This window comes from Alligator mississippiensis, chromosome 2 (assembly GCF_030867095.1).
Source record: "Alligator mississippiensis isolate rAllMis1 chromosome 2, rAllMis1, whole genome shotgun sequence".
Taxonomy (NCBI): Eukaryota; Metazoa; Chordata; order Crocodylia; family Alligatoridae; genus Alligator; species Alligator mississippiensis.
Genome location: NC_081825.1, coordinates 28754114 through 28768544, shown reverse-complemented (window position 1 = coordinate 28768544; position 14431 = coordinate 28754114). Strand labels below are relative to the sequence as shown.

The following is a 14431-nucleotide window of genomic DNA, read 5'->3' as shown; positions in this document are numbered from 1 at the left end:
TGTCTTCTGCTGGGTGTTAATTTCTGGCTTCCCCACTGTTCCAGCTGGGACACACAGCAGCTGGGTCTGTCCTGCAAGAATCACCACGTGCTAACACATCTTCCCTTAGTTTGTTCATTACTTTTGTAATTTTCTCATCCCAAATTGTCCAATCCTCTGGCACTGTGTCAAGCACATTCCTTATAAGGAAACTGTTGTGCCTTGCTCTCTTAGTGCACCAATTGCAGCACTCATCTCCCAGTGCCATAGAAGACACTCTGTTCAATTTTGTTGCGTAGTTCCAGGAAGGTCTGGACTCTTGCTAAGAGCCTTAGCATAACTCAGTTTGCCTGCTATGCCCATGTGTGCTCATAGCTTGTGGAAAATGAAGCTGAACCACAGTATACTATACTGAGGCCTAGTCTACCAAGGTTTAGCTTCCACTTACCTAAGGGTAGTTACCACAACACAAAAAGTGACCAGTGACCCCTTTAATCCCTTTTATCCCATGATAAATTGTTAGTGCATCTATATTTTTTACCATCATATTACTGACTCATCAGTTGTTTCTAATTCTTGTATGTCCAAATTGCACTTCATATGCCTGTTCTCAGTAATTTTGACTTCCCCTCTTCATTACCATTCTTTCATTCCCAGCTCATTTCTAAGTCCAGTATTAATAAACAAAAAATGAGAGAATCACTGTTTTTGCATGTTGCTGCTTTCTGTATCATCACCACTTGATCTCTGAATTTATTTCAACTGGTATTTATCTCCTCCATTCCCAGGAAACTAGCTAGTATGAGTAGTAATTAACACTGATGTTTCCTCATCCATTTCGCTTCAATGCCTGACAATTTCAAATGTTATTAAAAATCTTGTCACATGGGGGCCAAGGCCTCTGTTACTTGAAGAAAGGAGGACAGCAGACCTGGGGCATTCTATATCTGGAGCCTTGCATTGGGCAGGGGTGCAAAGGGGTTGAGGCCAAGGCGGCTGAAGCCCAGAAAGTGGGGCAGAAGCCAAGACAGGGCCAAGGCTAAGGGCAACGAGGCCTAGATAGTGGGGGTGAAGCCCAGGCAGGGCTGAGGCCAAAATTAGCCTGCCCCTGGACCCTTGGCCTTAAAGTCTGGCCAGCGGAGCTGAAACCTGGAAGGGGCAGAAACCAAAGGTTGGCTAGGGGCTCAGGAGAAAAGGAGAGCCAGCAGGCTTAGTAAGTTGAGAGGCCAGAAGACCCAGTAAATGAAGTCAAAGTAAGCCCCATGAAGCATGGCTGTGGCCATGGGGGAGGCTGGAGGCCATGATTAGAGCCTTAAGGCACGATTAGGGCCAAGTGGGTCATGATCAGCGCCCTAAGGCTATTACGGCTTGTAGGGACATAATCAGTGCACAGAGGGCAAGCTTAGTGCCAGCATGGAATGAGTAGGGTGAATAAGTGAAATAAATTTGTTAATGGACTGAGGATCTGGTGACAAGGACCGAGGGTCCGGCTAATTGAAGTGAGACTATAGACAGCATCACCAGGGTCACACTAACACACTGGGGCAGCCTTACTATGTGCTGTAACCTTTACATCAAGGTGTGGCAGGTGAGGTAGCCACAGGGGTACTCTGAAGAGCTGGAGTGTGGGCCAGGATTATATTAGCCAGTAGGGAATGTCATAGCTGCCCGTGGGGGTGCTACTGTTGCACATACTCATTTATTGTCACATCTGTTTTCCAGTTTGTGTGTTAGGAACGAAGAGAAGGTTCTGTTGTTTAAAGAAATTGCTTGTTATTCTCTTCTCTGCTACACTTTTCTGAAAAATCCTTGGGTAAATTGCAACCTCTCCCAGATTTATTTTTCCCCTTTATATAAACAAGAATAACTACCTCCCAAGGATGCTGTGAAGCCTTATTGACTATTTGCAAAGTGTTTTCAATTCCTCAGATGAATTAAGCTAAGAAAGCATCATGTCAGTGCTAAAAATACACTACTTCACAAATGGCTATTTGTGAAGATCGCTGGTGTGTTAGGACTGGGCCGAGTGGTTTGTGAGCTGTCTTATTTAAGAGAGCTTTTTCCTCAGTGCATGCAACCAGCCTTTGATAGAGTTGAAAACAGATTTGGAAGAGACTGACTGTGTTTGGGTAAACACATTTCTGAAACACGTGGCAGACAAGAGGCTAACACTTTCTTTATTTCAGCAGTTTGTGCCTTTTTATGAAAGCTTTTCTTGCACAAGTGATTGCTGCATTCCTCTGTATCAGCACTGTTCCTAATCTCGGAAGCATCAGTTGATAACTCAACAGTGTGTGACATAGTATGTTCAACTGTTTTCAGATGCACTGACATGACAAATTGTAGTGGCTCCACAGAGCCATTTCAGCTGATTGTATCAAGGAACCACAAACAACAAAGAAAGGAGGCCGCAGCAGACTTGAATGTGGCACCAGTAACTTCCAATGCAGCAGTAGTCACAAGCATAATTTTATCTTTTTCTTTTAAAGAAAGAGAATTATGGGTATTTTTAAATCTCTGTTTAAGTTGTGGTGAAAACGAAAGTTCTGCTAATCAGCTTCCCAGTGCTGTAGTGGTGAGGACACCTTTCTAGAACTGTCACTTTCTCCAGATGGAAAAATGCTGGTATGTCCTGTCACTGCAGCCTCTCAGAGGCTGAGAACTGGACATGAGATATATTTCTGTTCGTGACAGGAGTTAGACTGCTTTGTCTTCTTGCTTTTTCTCTCTTTTAGGGATCATAATCTTAAACTTATTTAAACGTAGCTTCATTCCATGACACCAGGAAAATTGTACTAAACTTGTCCCCTAAACAAGATGTTATTCTAGCATCATTTCCTAGAATGCCATCTAACAGAAACAAGCTCAGCACACATCTTGCTTGCTCAGCCAAGGCTTCTTTCCAGTTCACAAAATAGAACTGGAAGTGCTTATTCCAGACTACACAAGTCCCAGTGTTGTTTGGGTCTTGGGCAGGCTCGATGGATGAAATTCTGATTTACATTCCTTCTAACTTCTGTGAAGCCAGGTTCCAAAGTAAATCAGAGCAAAATTTGGTTTTATGACTCAGGTCAGGTTTATTTCTCAGTTGCTGATAACTGGACATAGGCAGGAATTGGACACCTAAGTCCTGAGGAGTGATTCAAACTGGCTGGCTGCCAGCACCCTGAAACAAAAGGAAATCTGTGTGCTTAATGCTCTTATGCACTTCCAGCTGGGGTTGTAAAAGTTCCAACATTTTTACATGTATGCACCTGCACAAAAGCACACACTCCAACAGCCAACTCCCATATACACTCCAATATGATTCATGTGGGCCCTGGGAGGTAGCCGTGCTCTGTTTCTTTTTAAGGCTAGGGACAGACATTCAAAAAGCCTGAGCCTGAACTGATTCAGTCTTTGCAGGTTAGTCTAACCGGGCTAGGCTAAATCAGTATTGTAACCAGACAGACATCCCAGAAATACAGGCACATACCTGCAGTGGTTCAGGCTGGGGAGCACTAGAGCAGCCCTCCCTTCCTTCCACAGTACTGAGCTGAGGGGGGACACGGCCAAGCTCTGGCAGGACACTATGATTAGCCCAGCAGGAATTGATGACAGTGTTTATCACCCCTAACTCAGCATTTATCACCCCATTAAGAAAACAACAGAGGGACATTACCAGCTACCTGTTGATTCTGCCTGTTGATCAGGAGGCACTATTTCACTGTCAGGGTGGCTAGGAGCTGGAACCAACTTCCAAGGGAAGTGGTGCTCACCCCTACCCTGGGGGTCTTGAAAAGGAGGCTAGACAGCCACCTAGCTGGGGTCATTTGACCCCAGCATCCTTTCCTGCCCATGGCAGGGGGTCGGACTAGATAATCTGCTTAGGTCCCTTCCGACCCTACCAACTATGAAACTATGATTCAGCACAGACTGTAGTCAGCATGTGGTCTGCTAGCTAATACACAGACACCTCCTAAGTGAGGCAGAGGGGAGCGGGGAATTTCTGCTTAGCAGGGAGTGGTGAGGGGGAGGTGGGGAGCAGCCTGTTCTGGAGCTGCAGGCAGGGAACAGAGGGGAGGGGCCAGCTCTGTTGTGAAGCAGAGAGTCCTGCCCAGCCCAGAGAGCATACCAGTGTTCTGGGGGTGTCTGATTTATCTTAAACCAGCAAGGGGTCTGGGACAGACATTGCATAAACCGGTTTGAGCCAAATCAGTTAAGTCTGATAATACATTCAACCAGGTTTATCTCAAACTTGTTTCAGCCATTTTCAAACTGGTTTATGTGCACTGCATATCTGTTCTGTTACAGGTTTAAACCAGTTTCTTATCACTTAAACTGGTTTATGTGCAATGTCTGTCCCTAGCCCAAGTGGCCCCGGGCATAACAAACACCTCTCTGTGGTGCTGCCCAGATAACAGCACCTCATAGGTAGCTTGTCAATTGGCAAAAGGGACTAATGCGACCCCCTTATAAAGGCATGTGGTACCACCAGCTCAGTGTATGGGTAGTGCTGGGTGCTCCAAACATGAGTGCCCGTGTACCAGGCTGTGGCTGTACATATGCATGTTACACAGCCATGGGTTGGTTAAATCTTTCTCACTGCCAGGCATGTGCTGTTTTGCCTAGCTTAGTGCCTAATCATAGTGCAGAAACTTCATCCCTGAGAGCCACCTACTTAAAATTGAGTACTGAGGCATCGCAGATTGCTTCATGATGGGGTTGTGCTGTGTGTGTGGCTGCCTCTTTGTGCAGCCTCCTGAGCTGCCATGTATCCCCGCATTGTTTAGCAACTGGTGTGTATGGCTGTGGTCCAGGACTGGGCACTGTAGAAGCAGCTGGCCAGCTGAGAGACCCCAGCTGTCTTTGAGTTCGAGAGAGCTTTTTGTTAGCTTGACTGAGGACAGTGCTTAAATGGCTGCCAACTACCCTACAGGGTTCTCTGCGTTCCTTCAGATCTGCATCTGTTCAGCCTGTGTCAGGTAGAACCTGTTTTGTGGCATGCCGCTTTTATTCGTCTGGCCAGGGAGATAGTGGGAGAAGGGATAGGAAAACTAGGAATGGTGCTTAAGGAGGAGAATCTGAAGTGGAGGCCCCGGGACAGGGCATCAGAGCAGGCAACCCGAGCCCGCAGCAGGTGGCCTGCCCCTGCTGCCACCCCATGCACAGATCTGGGGGGCATGGGTCTTTGCCCCAGCCCAGGAGCATGTGCACAGCAGTGGGGAGCTGCCCCCCCCCAACCTCACAGTGGGCTGGCAGCAGGGGGGAACCAGGCTCTGCGCTCCGCTCTGCTGCAGCAGCTGCTGCCTCCTGCGGGCGGCAGCCAAGGCTCGGGCGCTGCTGCGGGGAGCAGGGGGCTGTGGACCTGAGTCCCTGGCTCTGTAGCCCTGGCAGCTGGGGGTCCCCTTGGGCAGGGCTGGGGGGGCACGGGGCTATAGGCAGGAATGAGAGATACCAGCAGTGCCAGGGGGCTGTGGGGGAGGGGGAGGGGCATGAACAGGGTCACGGGGCTGTGGTGGGGGTGAGGGGTACCAAAAGGGCTGTGGGGGGAGGGGGAGTGAGGGGCACCGGCAGGGCTGGGGGGCTGTGGCTTGGGAGTGAGGGCCCTGGACCTGCATCTTGTGAGCTAAGGGGACAGGGGGAGCTCTGATTTTCCATGATAAAAAACTCATAATCAAATACCAAAATGTATAAGTATTTAGAATTTATTTTATTTTAGTGATTGAGGCACTGGTAAGCTTCTGAATTGCTTTGAAATTTTAAATATTTCAAGAAAACATTGTGTTCCACCGATACCTATATATATATAGTAGCCTTTCATTGTAATCATAGATTTGGGGTTTTTAAGCAGAGAATTTGTGGGGGGGGTTTTTTAATTGGGGAAAACTAGAATTCCTGGTTATCACTGGGTTGTAAACCAAAAGCTTTCTATGCCTGTAAATGGTGTATATAATTGTGTTTGTATGTAGAAATTCTTTTCCCAATAGTGTTTCTGTGTAGCTGACTTTGAAAACTCCTCTTCAATTGAGACATCAGAAAGAGATTTTGGTGATGAGTGGAGTTTTGGCAGTGGCAAGCCCAATTGTCCTAGTTACTCTTAAGTTCTTAGGAATTAAATCGGGGCAGGCAAAATATGGCTGCAGGCTACATCTGGCCCACCAAGTCACTCTATCTAATCCATGGGGCCCTTCTAAAAGAAATGACTACTGGCCCATGGCTGCCTGTCTGAAAGCAGATGGCAGGTGCTGGCTGCAAAAGGCAGTAGCAACTCAGGCTCTGATTGTGGAGCAACCAACCCCAACCCCAGCCTGACCTGCCCTGTACCACCCCCAGATACTTCTGGAGACCAGAAGCTTCTGACTAGCAGAGGCTTCTTCCTGGTGACCGTGTGGCTGTTTCCCGTCCCTCCCTCAGTCCAAGAGTGGAAATTCAGGTAAGAAGGGCTCCAGAGACATTGCAGCTGGGAACTGCATGCCATCGGGCCATACCAGCTCTGTGCCTCCATGTGCCGGTCCTGGCATTGCAGCCAGGAACCACGTGCCATCAGGCTGGGCTGGGCTGGCTCCATGCTGTGACGTGTGGGTCCCAGCATTGCAGCCAGGAACTGCATGCCATTAGGCCGGGTCAGCTCCATGCTGCCATGTGCAGCTCCTGGGATTCAGCTGGAGCCGCACGCTGCTGGGGAGTTCTGCCTGCAGTGGGCCAGGAGTGCCCTAAGCAGCAGCAGGGCTGTGCACCAGGAGGGGCGTGTGGTAGGCACCCACACTCACCCTCCTAGTGGACTCCAAGATGAACATGAGCTGGCAGTGTGACGAAGCCATCAGAAAAGCCAATGGCACTTTATCGTGCATCAGCAGATGCATGACGAATAGGTCCAAGGAGGTGATACTTCCCCTCTATATGGCGCTGGTCAGACCGCAGTTGGAGTACTGCGTGCAATTCTGGGCGCCACACTTCAAAAAGGATGCAGATAACCTGGAGAGTGTCCAGAGAAGGGCCACTCGTATGGTTAAGGGCTTGCAGACCAAGCCCTACGAGGAGAGACTAGAGAAACTGGACCTTTTCAGCCTCCGCAAGAGATGGTTGAGAGGCGACCTTGTGGCTGCCTATAAGTTCATCACGGGGGCACAGAAGGGAATTGGTGAGTATTTATTCACCAAGGCGCCCCCGGGGGTTACAAGAAACAATGGCCACAAGCTAGCAGAGAGCAGATTTAGACTGGACATTAGGAAGAACTTCTTCACAGTTCGAGTGGCCAAGGTCTGGAACGGGCTCCCAAGGGAGGTGGTGCTCTCCCCTACCCTGGGGGTCTTCAAGAGGAGGTTAGATAGGCATCTAGCTGGGGTCATCTGAACCCAGCACTCTTTCCTGCTTATGCAGGGGGTTGGACTCAATGATCTATTGAGGTCCCTTCCGACCCTAACATCTATGAATCTATGAATCCCACAAACTCCACACTCATCCCTCCCACACTCCTTCACAAACTGCACACCCTGCCATACAATATACAATATACAAGATTAAGACTTTATTTTGAGCTATTATGCAATCACCTCTATATACACTATGCAAACACACTTAAATAAGAACAAAAATAAAATAAAAATATGTTAGAGTAGATGTTTGATGTTTAGTATATGATTTGGTTTTTTTCTGGGTCCAAGATGGCAAATCCCCCCTGCCAAAAGGAGTACTTCCAGGGGCCAAGGGGAGGGGACAGGGAATAGCGGGGAGAGGGTACTTTTGGTGGCAAAGGTTGGGGGCGAGAGGGCAGCTTCTGGTCCCAAGATGGCAAGCAGGGGGCAGGGCACCTGTTAAGGGGCAGGACTACCCTTGCCGTCTTTGACTGCTCACCAAAACTAATCTGGTCCTCCAGTCAAAATAATTGCCCAACCCTGAATTAAATGTAAACTCCACTAAGCAGTGGCTGTAGCAGCCAGTTGTACTGAAGACCAGATTTTTAAAAGTATTAATTTTTTATACCTGAAGTTAGGTGCCTAAATACCTTTACATCTTGGGTTCTTTCATTGACAACTTTGTTTCTGAGACTTGCCAAGGAACACGAGAAATGGAGAGCAAAACTAAACTCCAACTACTGACTTGTGATTTATTATCCGATTCCTTATATTTTTTTATTGTGGCCAGTGGTAGCAATCCATCTATGACAACTGCTACTTATACACTGAAGATGAAATAGCTAACAAGTCCTCTTGCATCAACTATTCATTTTAAGAATCTAGCATGCCATTTATAGGGTTTTTCAACTATACATACCGGTTTCCTCAGCCTCCAATATATATATATATATATATATATATATATATATAGATATAATTTTTTTTTGTCATGTTATAGCATTATAGCAGGAGATGGGGCTGGCTAGAACAAAAGGCACCAACCCATTCATTGTAGCAGCTGCTGGGTACAGTGCATTGTTCACTTTCTTATAGAAAAGTTGGTTTCTGTGTGGTATTAACATCTCTGGGTCTTTTTAAGCCTAGCAATGACAGGAATTTTTTTTTAAAAGTTGATTGCTGTTCCAGAACTGTGTAGCACAAAGCTGTAGAACAACTTATACACTGATGGAAGGACAGGAAGATATATGCAATCAGTTTATGTAATTCTGATACGTAGTCCAGCCAAGATAAAGCTGTTCATGCTAACAGACATTGGAACAGACTGGGCATATTCAGTGGAAAAAATGGCTAAGAGGTATGTTTTATGTAAGACGATAATTAGGTCTTTATCTCTCTTACATATTTTGTTTGAAATGGTTGCATCAGGAGCACAATGTAATAAATGCATTTTCTGGAATAAAAATGGTCCACAGGCTTCCTCCGATGCATAATCAATAGTGAGCTGTTTAGGTACATGCTAATTTTGCATCTCTTTTAGCTAACTCAGGGATCCCAATTTAAAATTATAGATGTTAAGGATGGAAAGGACCTAGTCAGTCATCTGTTTAATCTCTTTGCCATTGCAGGTTTGTTCCCAGTATTATATTGTCAAGTGCACTTGTGACCATCATATGGATTTGTGATGCACTTCAAGTGGCTTTGGCTGCATACACCATTGAATGGATTACACTCATCCATCCGTGGTTTATTCATCTGTCCAATTCAATAAAATTATTTGCATACTGAGGAATAGAAGTCTGCCAAAATAAAATGATCAACTGCAGTAGTCATTGTTTCTGAAAAGCCCTTCTTCCATCTGAGAGTAGATTTCATTACACCATAGGTAATATTTTTCTTTTCCTAACAAATCCAAGTAATTTATAAAATGTTAATCTTTTAAAGTAGAAATATTATTCATTTTATTTATCTCAACTATTGCCTGTGAGAATACAGCTCAGTAGGAGCTGCAAACCACTCTCATATACCGGATAGGCAGCATTTTGTGGCACATGGTGAATGCATCTAAGTAACATAAAAGCCATGAAGTACCATTTTTTTGACTGACTGTGCAGAGTAATATGCATTTCAGTTCATGGAAAACTGCAAATCTATCTGCTCCATTTTTTAATACGTGTTAACCAGGTATGTAGTTTGACTGTGTTGTAATTTTTGGTTCCGTTCACAACAGATAGGATATTAGAAAAGTAAACATACCCTATATCAACCATTTTTGCTGGTAATGCATTTGTTGGCTGACTTAGAATTTGTGAATGATTTGTGTGTCTCAAGTAGCTTACCATCTAAATAGACAAAACAGATAAAGGAAAGGAAAACAGGTAAAGGAAACAAAGGTACAGGGAAGCAAACCAACTTGCTTAGTTGCAAAGCTAGGAATAGAATCCAGGTCTCCTGAGTCCTAGGCCACTGACCTATAAAGAAAATAAATGGAATAAGATCTAGTAAAGAACAACCAGAACAAACTCCATAAGAAACCTATATGTAGTCAAGAAGTATGAACTAACACTGGTCATATTTGCCAGAAGAACTGATTTGGTAAACTATGCGTGTAAGATTCTAAATAAAGATCAGAATTGATAGCTCAAATGATTGAAAAAGATGCAAACAAACAGTTCAGACTCCAAATTTAACCTGTCTTAAAATGCTGTATGCTGGCTTTGGAGTATCCTGTGAATCCTATACACATTTTTTGAAATATGCCATTCCACTGAGAAATTTTGAAAACTGTGGAAAAAGTAGGAAAATTGGCACAGTTTATGCTGGTCTGCTATTCAGTTGGTTTTGCTGCTGCAAAACCAAGCCAGCAGAATAACTAATTAAACTGTACTTCCCAGAATTATACTGATGACATTGACATTTTCAGTGAGGCTTATGACAAAAGCATAGTCAAGAAAGGAAAATCCATTTGGATGGTGTTCTCTGAGAAACAGAAGGAAAAATCGGTTATTTGGGAAATAACGAAAAAGAAGAGATGATAAAGGAAATTAGTAATATTCTAGTTCCTAAAAGAACACATGAAAAAGTGGGAATAAACACATACTTTGTATTATCACTTTAACTGAGATTAAAATGATTCTCCCCATAGGGTGTTGCAGGGTTGCATGGAAGAAAGAGACTTGGGGGTCATCACTGAACACAAGATGAACATGAGCCTGCAATGCGATGCTGCGGCTAGTAAAGTGACCAAAACGCTGGCTTGCATCCATAGATGCTTCTCAAGCAAATCCCGGGACGTCATTCTCCCCCTGTTCTCGGCCTTAGTGAGGCCGCAGCTGGAGTACTGCGTCCAGTTTTGGGCTCCACAATTCAAAAAGGATGTGGAGAAGCTTGAGAGAGTCCAGAGAAGAGCCACGCGCATGATCAGAGGTCAGGGAAGCAGACCCTACAATGACAGGCTGAGAGCCCTGGGGCTCTTTAGCCTGGAAAAGCGCAGGCTCAGGGGTGATCTGATGGCCACCTACAAGTTTATCAGGGGTGACCACCAGTATCTGGGGGAATGTTTGTTCACCAGAGCGCCCCAAGGGATGACGAGGTCGAATGGTCACAAACTACTACAAGATCGTTTCAGGCTGGACATAAGGAAGAATTTCTTTACTGTCCGAGCCCCCAAGGTCTGGAACAGCCTGCCACCGGAGGTTGTTCAAGCGCCTTCATTGAACACCTTCAAGATGAAACTGGATGCTTATCTTGCTGGGATCCTATGACCCCAGCTGACTTCCTGCCCTTTGGGCGGGGGGCTGGACTCGATGATCTTCCGAGGTCCCTTCCAGCCCTAATGTCTATGAAATCTATTAAATTACTTCCAAGTCAAATTCACTCAGTTTTGCAATCTGAAGACAAGAGGATGAAATCATGGCTTCACAGATGTCAATTAGAAGTTTTATCAATTAACTTCAGTGAAAACAAAATTTTATGCGTAGCCTCAGTGTCTATTGTAGACTTAAGAACTTAAGTGTCTAAATTCTACCAAACTTGAAACCCCACTCCACTGCCATCTGACCTTGGAAACACCCATATATGCCAGGCAAGGTTCTGAGTGCCCATGTCCTTAGACCAACACGGCTACAACCAAAAACTCATACATGCCACACATTTTGACCCTGGCTGCCTGTTACTTCTGCTTTTGTATATGCCCAGAACTGCCTGTCAGCTCAGTGCCTATCATGCATCAGCCCCAAAACTAGGTATTTTTTTGCTCAGGGCACCTGGGGAGCTAGATATGGTAAGGAATCTCAGTGCATATTGGACACGCACTGACAGAATAAATGCAGTGCTGGCTACCAGTTCTAAAAAATATTGTCATCATGGTTCATGTCATGGCCTCTTGTATGCCATAATGGCAGGAGTTAAAAACACCTCACCAGAAAATGAGAAATCCAGGTTCAATTCTCTTCAGATGCAGCAGGGATTAAAAACCATGTCTTCCATATGATCACCTAACCACCAGGCTGTCAGCTATTCTGCAGGCTGAGAACTCTCCGCTCCTCCTGTTGCACCTGTATCATGGTACAAAGACAGCCATTGTGCATTGGGCCATATATAGCATGAGGCAGCACAACTCATTAAGAAACTTAGCGGGAGGCAGATCTTGGATTCTGGTCCCTGTTCCCAGGACTGCTTCATGTAAAATACAGAAACATTCCTAGCAGCAAGGAGCAACTTCAGAGTAACCTCTAACTGGTTTCTCCTGGTTGGTGGGAGATATTGGTTGCCGACAGACAGAGTGGAGGATTTTAATTGGGTTTCCCACATTATAGATGCCCATTAGGTTAGTATGCAGAAAGGCACACCACCCTAACCAACTCCTCTTCCTTCAGGGGCTGTTTAAAAAAAATGAATCCTGCTCAGTTATTTCAAAGAAAAGGCACTTGTCTTCAGGAGACAGATCAGGGGCATAGGTCCCAAGTGTACAGAGGTGCCACTTGGAGCAAGGTGTGCGAGAGACAAGATTTAAGATTCACCCAGTCCTCAGCTTTTCCTGTTGGCTAAGTCTAGATGGCTGCAGTGAACAGCCATCCAGCCACCATGACTTTAGGCAGTCCTGTTGCTCTGCTGGTGCCTTTAGATCCTATTCCAAGGCACCTAAATCCAATTCCAAGGCATGCACACTGACCAGGGACCTGAGAACCTCACTCAAGGTTCTGGATTCAACTCCAGGGGCCAAAGTCCTTCACTGGATCTAGCCCCCTCTGCACTGTAGCTATGGATCCAGATCTTTCCAATATTTTACTCACCACCAGGATCATCTCTGATTTATTTGGCTCTTTAGAGGAAGTTAGCTGCTCTGATGCTGGATCTAGAAACTAGGTAATCCTCCTAGGTAAGAAGCATGTGGAACTGGCTGGCCATCAGTGTAAGCAGTGCTGCTCAACCTTTCAGCCCCATGGACCGGATGAGTCTCACAGGGTCAGTCAATGGATGGGATCAGACCACAGGCCTGATTCAGCGTGGAATTAGCCCACAGGTCTGATCTGGTGTGCTGGATCCAGCCAGAAAGCACCCCACTTTGCCAACCCAATCCTGCACACTAGATCTGACTGTGGGGTGTTCCGGTGAGCTGGATCCGACCACGGCTGGAGCCAGTGTGCTGGCCCAACTCCGTGTGCCAGACTGACTGTGGAGTAAGCCCTTCCACTGGAACATGGGGCTCTGTCCTCTGAGGCTCTCCATATACCCAAAAATTTGGTGGGAGAGTGGTGGCAGTGTTAATTACCACCACTCTGGAAGCTGTGTCAATTAATGCTGCCACTGCTCTCCTGCTGCCAAATTTCCAACCCCTGAGGAGCCCCACTGGGAGGATAACATGACCATGTAGGCTGCAGGTTTGGGCAGGCGCCACACAGTGAGCAGCAATGTATGAATAGGAATGCCACCAAAGAGCACAAAAACATGGATGTATAATCTGCCTCTGTGAACACACTGTATAGTTTAATCAGTTCTCCTTAGCTACATCTTTGGAGCCTAAGTGGCCATGAGCAAAAAGATTCAATCAGTCTAGCATAAAAAAGCTCCTATTGAAGTCAAGAGGAGACTTAAGCTAATATTGATCATTTATTAAAATCCCATCCTCAGTCATTTGCAGTGACACACATAATATTCAGTCTAATATTACTCTAATTTTACCATTTCTAAAAATCAAAACTTGAATTTACTTTGAGTATAGACAGTTTCCTATGGAAAGGAAAATATTTTAGGCAGCTGAGGCCACACATCCCTCTACTAACCTTACCTCCAAACTACTGGTGTTACAAAGAAAGAAAGAAAAAGCCTATTAAGGCTTTCAAGGTTAAATTCAACCTCAGAGAAGTGTGCTCTCTGCAAGTAGGAATGTGAAGCAGCTACCTGGGGTAAAGATTTGAACTTTTATTTAAAGTGAAGGCTTGTCCATGTTCGGGATCCGCCTTGATTCCCTCAGTGGAGCCGGTGCTATCAGACAGACACAGCCGTGTTTGCACCCACGAGGTGGCTCTGAGAATGGGCTCAATCAAACACGGCGGCCCCTGGTTTGCACTGCTCCTTCCTTCTGGACACTGGGATGTTTGCACCGGTGACGTTACAGCTGCTTCTGTGAACTAACCGCTGAATCCCAAGTACGGATAAACTCTCAGTCTCTAACCCTTACCTTTTCTATGGGCACTGAGCACAAACCAGCCCCGCGATGTGATCACATCCTGCTGCAGAGAGCTGGAGACGCTGCGCATTTTCAGAGGGCTGCTACCTCTGCCCTTCCCATTTCAGTAGCTGGCAGCCAGTCCTTTATGGCCCTTCCTCCCCGATCACAGCCCGGGAGGGAGGAAGCAGGGGGGCGATCACCAGCCCGGGGTCCCAGGTGCGCTGTGCGGGCGGCTGGGCGATCCCCCGGGGTGCGGGGCCGCGTGGGAGGACAAAGAGGCTCGGGGGAGCCCGTGGGAAACACACACGCCACGTCCTCTTTGGGGGTGGGCAGCAGCATCCCCGCCGGACGGGCTGTGCCGGGTCCCCGCGGCGGGCGGGCGGGCGGGCGGGCGGAGCAGGGCCCTTGGTGCGAGACACGCGGCGGCTGCGTCACGGCGCCG

The 14431-nt window shown here is 46.4% G+C and overlaps 1 long non-coding RNA gene across 1 annotated transcript in view; it reads right to left on the bottom strand.

The window, feature by feature from the left end:
• The window catches only part of LOC109281173 (uncharacterized), a 28790-nt gene extending 14401 nt beyond the window's left edge, over positions 1-14389 (bottom strand). Inside the window, exons 1-2 of the long non-coding RNA XR_002087742.2 lie at positions 13999-14389; positions 11738-11872 (exon numbers count right to left, since the gene is read on the bottom strand). This is a non-coding gene — a long non-coding RNA (uncharacterized LOC109281173). The remainder of the gene's footprint in view (positions 1-11737; positions 11873-13998) is intronic.
• Positions 14390-14431: the final 42 nt, after the last annotated feature.